Genomic DNA, 8,000 nt, shown 5'->3' with positions numbered 1-8,000 from the left:
CAATCATCCCGGAATAATGGAAGAAGTCAACGAGCTTCGCGCTCGAGTAATCAATTTGGAAAACATGGTGCAAAACTTACCAGCTTCAGCAACATCAACAGTACCATCACCACCACCAACAGCAACATCTGTATCCCAGACCTTAACATCACAATCTGTATCACGAGCATCAACATAATACGCACCATAGATACCAAGGAGTATCAACAACGATGAACGATGAAGTATTGATCCATAACTTCATTAATATTCTGCGAAGAATATGTGGTTCCTAATAGTTTTAGAGATTACTTATTCTAGCTCAAACCGAAAAGCAAATGAGATTAAAATTATATTAACTCATTAAATCCATGATTACATCTGAAGAAAATATATATATGTATATATATTTTCATAAAGATTGTAATTAAAAATTCTTTCGTACAAACTGTTAATGGTGAAAATATTTTAACGGGTAGGTAATACCCGAGGAATATTTAGATTTCACATTGAAAAGTTACACTGTACATTCTTCGAATCTGATTCCAACAGTCAATTTACTATCCTACTTACATCCACAGATATACGTATCCGATCACCGCAGAATAACCATTTTCATTTAATTTCATATTTGGATTTTGACCTATCAGAATCCAACAAGTGGCATAATGAAGAAAACATTTGACAAAATAAAATTTGTTAGAAACAGACTAATTAACTATGAGGAATTTTGCTAAGAATCCACGCTAACAAAATCCTAGCTAACTGTTCCTAGCTAACTGTTAATTCCTTATTACATTTTAATTATCGCAATTTATTTTATCGCAACTTAATTCTCGCAATTTTTTTTATTTGTCATTTAATTTCTGTTATTTACTTTACGCACTTTATTTATCGTCATTTAATTTCTATTATTTATTTTACGCACTTTAAATATCGGGACACGTATACAATGTTTTGACATGTCATATCGACGCATCTATATATATTATTTGGAATAACCATAGACACTCTATATGCAGTAATGTTGGAGTTAGCTATACAGAGTTGAGGTTGATTCCACAATAATATATATAGTTTGAGTTGTGATCGAGTCTGAGACATGTACACGGGTCACGATACGTATAAATTAATTCGAATATTATACATTAAACTATATATGAATTATTGGACTGTCAACTGTGGACTATCGACTGTGGACTAATGACATTGGACAATTAAAATGAATTAAAATATTGATTATAACATATGAAACTAAACAATTCTTCAAGTTTGCCACTTGATTTCATCTTAAAACCTCATTTGTATCTTGATAATTCCAATCTGCGTTCAAACCTTTCATGATTCTTGGAAACACCTCAATCGAGAGGATGAACCAACCACACTTCATCTACAGAAAGAAAGATTGATGCGTATAGTTATGCACCTGAAAAATTCTCATAAACTGAGTAAACGTTTAACACATATCTGTGCTAGCTTCTTTGGCGTTGTTATTACCAACAATAGCTGTACAATCCCTTTCCAAATTAGCCAATTTTATCATAGCTCCAGCAAATCAACTTCGACTTTTCGTTCGAAACAACCTTATTATAACCATGATATATATATGCGTACTCTTTTATTATTATCGGGGAACCTTTTATATTCCACCATATTACCCTCAGTGTTTAATCATCTAAAAACACAATTCTCTTGAAACCACCTCGGATTGATAATCGATGACTCAGATATGGTAGCATTAAATGCAGAGGAAACAGAAAAATTATAGATGGTCTAAACGGCAAAAAGTTTGATGATAAAGAAGGGAGTGTTAGGAACGCTCGATAGAAAATTTGGTACTGAAAAACAGATTGAGCAAACCACGAAGGAGTCTCTGAATGAATCACAAGGACTAAACTTGTACATTAAGAATCCTGATGATTCTGTTTCTGATGAAATCTTTAGCGAATACCTTGCTTCTGACTCCAAACTCTTGCGGACAAATTTTCTTCACCATCCTTCGATATTAGAAATTCCAAGATATCATCGTATCTTTCATTATAAATATCCTCCATATTTCTGAAGATATTTTTATAACTACTCTTATCTGAAATCATTAATCTCTTCGTACTATCAGTGTTACATCATATAGAAACTGTAAGTTTCTATATTCTGTAAACTTTCGAGCTTAAAATATGAATGTTATTGAAGTAATGTTGGGAACTGATGCATGAGTTAGTATAATATAATGACACTTGATCAAAGTGATTATATTACAGTAAGTCATGCTGAGTTTCTAAATGGGACATGATGATTCACAGATTATAACGTCATCATGTGCCATGTTACACGACTCTTACATTTTATCTGATATATAATCATATCAAGAATATATTTTCTTGATAGTTCTATCTTTCCCGGATATTCTGGTAATTTGACGAATCAAGATCGTGCTATTACCATTTCTTTCTTAGAACATTAACTATGTTCATTTCAAAATTCATATCTATGAATTCTGGACCGTTGCTCGCTTTACTAGAGGTCGAGAGGATAATAAAAAGGCAAAGAGATCCAAAATATAAGAGAAAATATAAAGCTCAATGACAATACCGAAATTACAAACCGTGGATATCAGTACGTATAGAAATATAAAGACACGGGAGGATTATAAATACAATAATCCCTAGAGCATAATAGAAATAAACAGATTCTCCAGGTGGGAGTTGGAAAAGAAGAACGATCATTGCTATAGTTAGAATAAGAACAAGGATCAGAACAGGGTTAAGCATTTTCATAAATCTTTTGAGTTTGGGAATTGAGTATAGAAGTGGTGAAAACTAATGGAACGGAATAGGTAAATTTATAAAGGAAATATCAGACGTAGTAATCGGGACAGATCATCGCATTTAACTAAGGAGATCCTAATTTCCTTAAATCTCGAAGAATCAGATCTTATAGATTTCCAAGATTTTCTTTAAATCCCTTAAATTCTGGAAAATCAACAATGACTACGTCACTGGTTAAGACAAACTTGCATTTACTCATTTCACTCTTTTGCGATAGCTTCATTCGTGCTCTTTGAATAATCGAATTTTTTTTAATCCATATTACTCAATGATGATAAAACTTAATTTATCCACTCATATTCGTCATGAAAACATTTTTATTGTTAGCCATGACCACCTCACTCAAATTTCGAGACGAAATTTCTTTAACGGGTAGGTACTGTGATGACCCGGGAATTTCTGACCAAATTTAAACTTAATCTTTATATGTTTCCGACACGATAAGCAAAGTCTGTAAAGTTGAGTCTTTAAATTTTTAGAACAGTTTACAAGAAACTATTTGACCTTTGACTATTCCCGACGATTCACGAATAATTGTGTGTAAATATATATGTAAATATATATATAAATTCTATACATAAATAATGTTATATATATTGTAATTAATAAATATTAAAGATTCAATATATAATAGTTTGTAAATATGATATAATTAATAAAATGTATTATAGTAGTTATATTAAAAATTTTATCATTACTTTCATGATTATTATTGTTAATATAAATATTAATTATTTATAGTATTAAGTCTAACATAAAATATACTTATAAAATTCAATATGTATAATTTATAATATTATTAATATCATTAATAATATTAATATTAGTATTATAACTAGTATTATTTTTAATATCATTTATAAGACTATTATTATCATTTTCATTATCATTGTTATTAAGTAGTATTAATATAATTACATTAGTTAATTATCAAAAAGTAAGAATTCAATATAAATATATATACAAATATAGTTACATGTAAATACATATAATTATAAAAAAATACAGGATTATAAATAAACAAGTATAAATATATAAATAAATACTTATACGGTTTATAAATAAATATAAAAAAAATATAAGTACGATAAAAGATATAAATAATTTCAGAGAATTATGTATTCTGTTTTCAGTCATTCTCATGGCTATAGTTAGTTTGTTTTCTATCTAAAAATCGTACGCATCAGGATCTAATTATTCAGGATGATTCCAAGAGTTGTTAAATATCAAATCTTCTTTTTATTTTTCTAATATTGTTACGTACTGAGCAAATATTCTGGTCGAGGAATTTAAGCTACAAAACAAACGTGAATTTAGTCAATATAGCTGTAATACTAATAGTTAACCTCTGTATAATTCCCTATTAAAAACAATTCGAGTGGAACACAGGAGAAGGAAATCAAAAACTGAAGCAACTCGATCCCGTCCCCTGTTCCTGTGTCCATTCTTCAAAAAATTCGAATTCTCAACAATTTTTAAAATCATTAAATGCAGTTCAATTGGAAATCAAATGTTTAAACTTTCTGGAAGATTTCAAGTTTCAATTTTTCAAATCGAGTTCCAATTTCTGAGTCAAAGTTTTATTACGAAAAGTCAACCAATGTGTTCATAGCAAAAATTCGACTTCCAGTTTATGTTTTAAGATCAATTAAGAATGCAGATAGTTTCTAAAAAGGTTTTGCAATATATTTTGTGTTATAACCCTTGTCAATTACGTACTCAAAAGTTCAATCGAATTTTTTTTTCCTCCTAAACAGTGACGGTCTCACAGCCTTGTTCAATTATTTTTGTTGTTTGTTATTTGTTTCTGATAAGTATAATCATGCTGTAGGAACGTTTCTGGTTTGATAATAAAAACTAAAACCAATCCTTGGTTAATGATAATTGCTTTGGTCAAATTATTTGAAGAAGAAGAAGATTGGAAAACAGAAGAGATTGTTATATAATTTTGAAAACGGGTTATAAAACAGAAAAGCAAGGATGGTCGAGTGGTAAAGGGGAGTGTGCGTTAACGAGAGGTCGTGGGTTCAAGTCCCGGCACTGACGGTTTATTTCTTTTTAAAGCTTTAAAGGTAGTTTCCATATTATTATTATTATTATTATCTATATCATTACTATTATTATTAATGATGTTACTAGTATTATTATTGCTAAAAAGTATTACTAGTACTATTAGTATTATCATTATAATTATTAGAATTGTCATTATAATTAGTATTATAAGTATTACCATTATTACTCTGATTAAGGTTATTGTTATTATTAATGTACTATAATTATCATTGTCATTATTATTATTATTATTATTATTATTATTATTATTATTATTATTATTATTATTATTATTATTATTATTATTATTATTATTATTATTATCATCATCATCCTTATCAATACCATTTAAAAGTATTATGATTAAAATTTTAGAATTATCAATATTGTTATTAGAAATTGTTATTAGGACTAACATGATAGTATTATTATTATTATTATTATTATTATTATTACTAATAAGAGTATTAGTTATCTTTATTATTAATATTACGATTTTAGCCACCAATATGAATAATATTATTAATATTAGGATTAACTTTATTAGTAAAATTATTTTTATTATTATTATTATTATTATTACTATTATTATTATTATTATTATTATTATTATTATTATTATTATTATTATTATTATTATTATTATTATTATTATTATTATTATTATTATTATTATTATTATTATTATTATTATTATTATTATTAATAGTATCATTATCAAGATTTTTGTATATTATTATCATCATTTTTACTAACAATACTATTATTTATTATTATTAATAGTAGCCTTATTTTTATAAAAATATTATAACTTTCTATTATAAATATTATTTTACCAAATAAAGGAATAGTTATATAAAAACATATCTTAATATAATCATATATATATAAAGATATTAATCTTAATACATTATAAAATATAAATAAATTTAGTCAAATAAATGTTATATGTATTAATATATATATACAAATGATATAGGTTCGTGAATTCGAGGCCAACCCTGCATTGCTCAATGTCGTCATATGTATTTTTACTACAAAATACATTAGTGTGAGTTTCATTTGAACCCTTTTACTCTTTACATTTTTGGGACTGAGAAAACATGCGCTGTTTTTACAACTGCTTTATTAAATGCTTTTGAAATATATTTTGAACTGCGAATACATGAAATGTTTTTATAAATGTTTGACGAGATAGACACAAGTAAAACATTACTCAAATGAATTATTATGCAGACAGAAGTTCTGCGGATTATTATTGAATTATGTGGACATGATAATTGCCACCATTGAATTATGTGGACATGATAATTGCCACCATTGAATTATGTGGACATGATAATTGCCACCAATTGATATGAATGTTATGTATCGAGAGAATGATTTTATACACAGGTTATGTGTATGTTATTTTTGTGCACGGGATATGTGTACGGTTACTAAGATTTATGAAAGATGATTTCGTACACGAGAAAGGTGTACTGTATTTAAAAGATATCGTATGTACATTACAGGAGGGTATAGGATTCGGGCCCATTTGTACCATGCAGGATTTAAATCTTGTGGTCTATCAAAATGATGAATTTTATTGTTTTATGATAAACTTATGAACTCACCAACCTTTTGGTTGACACTTGAAAGCATGTTTATTCTCAGGTATGAAAGAAACATTCCGCTGTGTTGGTGACTTCGTCCAGATGGATTAGGACGGGTCCTTTCAGGTGATGATCGTGGGTAAATGCAACTGAAATAGAAATATAGAAATAGATGCAATAAAGATACCAGTAATTTGTAGCTTTGGTGAGTGTTAAGGTTGTTGAAAGTCTTTGGTTTCTATCTCCATTTATATGTTTATCTGAATATCTATCTATGTATGTATATAGGGCAGTTAAAGTAATCAGAAGCACAGCAGTGATGACTAATGTGGTTCTTAATGTGATCATGGAGATTGATGGTTGGTTCATCGATGGGTTGTGTTGATGATTCAAGGTGGTGTTGGAGGTAATGACGGTTCAATGATGGAAGAGGTTGTGCACCCGAAGAAGAATTAGTAATAGGGATGGGTTAGTGAAAGTGTGTGTTTATTCCTCTGCATTTGTATGTATATAATTAGATTAGATAGTGGAGGTGGTATCTTTAAAATTGATTGTAACTTTTGACAAAAAGAAAAGAAAAGCATATAAGTTTGTTTGTATATGTATGTAGTGATCGATCAATAATAGAAAGTAGGAATAATATTAGTGGGTGAGGTATTTGGGATGTAAATCAACCATGAAAAATAAACACATGTGTATGTAAGCATATGATGGATAAATATAGATATATATCGACAATGTTAGATAAAGATAGATAGTAAAGTTAAATATTTATCAAGTGGTTTTGTTGTGTGTAGGATCACAAAGAAAGTGGTAGCAAGAACTCAAAAGATGATAAAAAAATGATTGTGATAAGTTGTAGTTATATGGATATAGTGTTTATTTGATTTATGTGTTTATTGATAAAGGAATTTGATTAAATCACAGTGTGTGTGAGATATCAATTAAAAAAAACAAGCGGAAAGTGAGGTGTTAATTGATTTGGACAGGAAACAAATTGGAACACCATTGGGTGTAGATGGTGGGATGGAATATGATGCATCTATAAGTATATATAAAATATTAATACCAAAATAAGAATTAAATATTCTATAAGAATTTAACTAACTCTACTCATCACTGTTTATTTTTAAAATCATATAAGTTTCTTTTTAACTCGCTTACTATCAATCGAATGGATATTGAGCGTTACCTTTGCTTACTAAATAACTTCGAAATTACAAAATATGTATGTTATATATATTTTATTTATATATAGATACTTTTTATATATTATTATTATTTTTACAAAATTAAATATAACAATTACTATATATACTATTTCATATTATCAAATACAAATATATATACATATATTTTAAATATAAGCATATCCATTTACAAATAGTGGTTCGTGAATCGTCGATAATGGTCGAATGATAATTGAATACATGAACATAGTTCAAAATCTTTTTGAGACTTTAATATTACAGACTTTGCTTATCGTATCGAAATCAAATAAGATTCAGGTTTAAATTTGGTCGGAAATTCCCGGGTCATCACAGATTTA

The sequence above is a fragment of the Rutidosis leptorrhynchoides genome, chromosome 6 (assembly GCF_046630445.1).
Source record: "Rutidosis leptorrhynchoides isolate AG116_Rl617_1_P2 chromosome 6, CSIRO_AGI_Rlap_v1, whole genome shotgun sequence".
NCBI classification, from domain to species: domain Eukaryota; kingdom Viridiplantae; phylum Streptophyta; class Magnoliopsida; order Asterales; family Asteraceae; genus Rutidosis; species Rutidosis leptorrhynchoides.
This window is presented reverse-complemented; position numbering follows the sequence as displayed.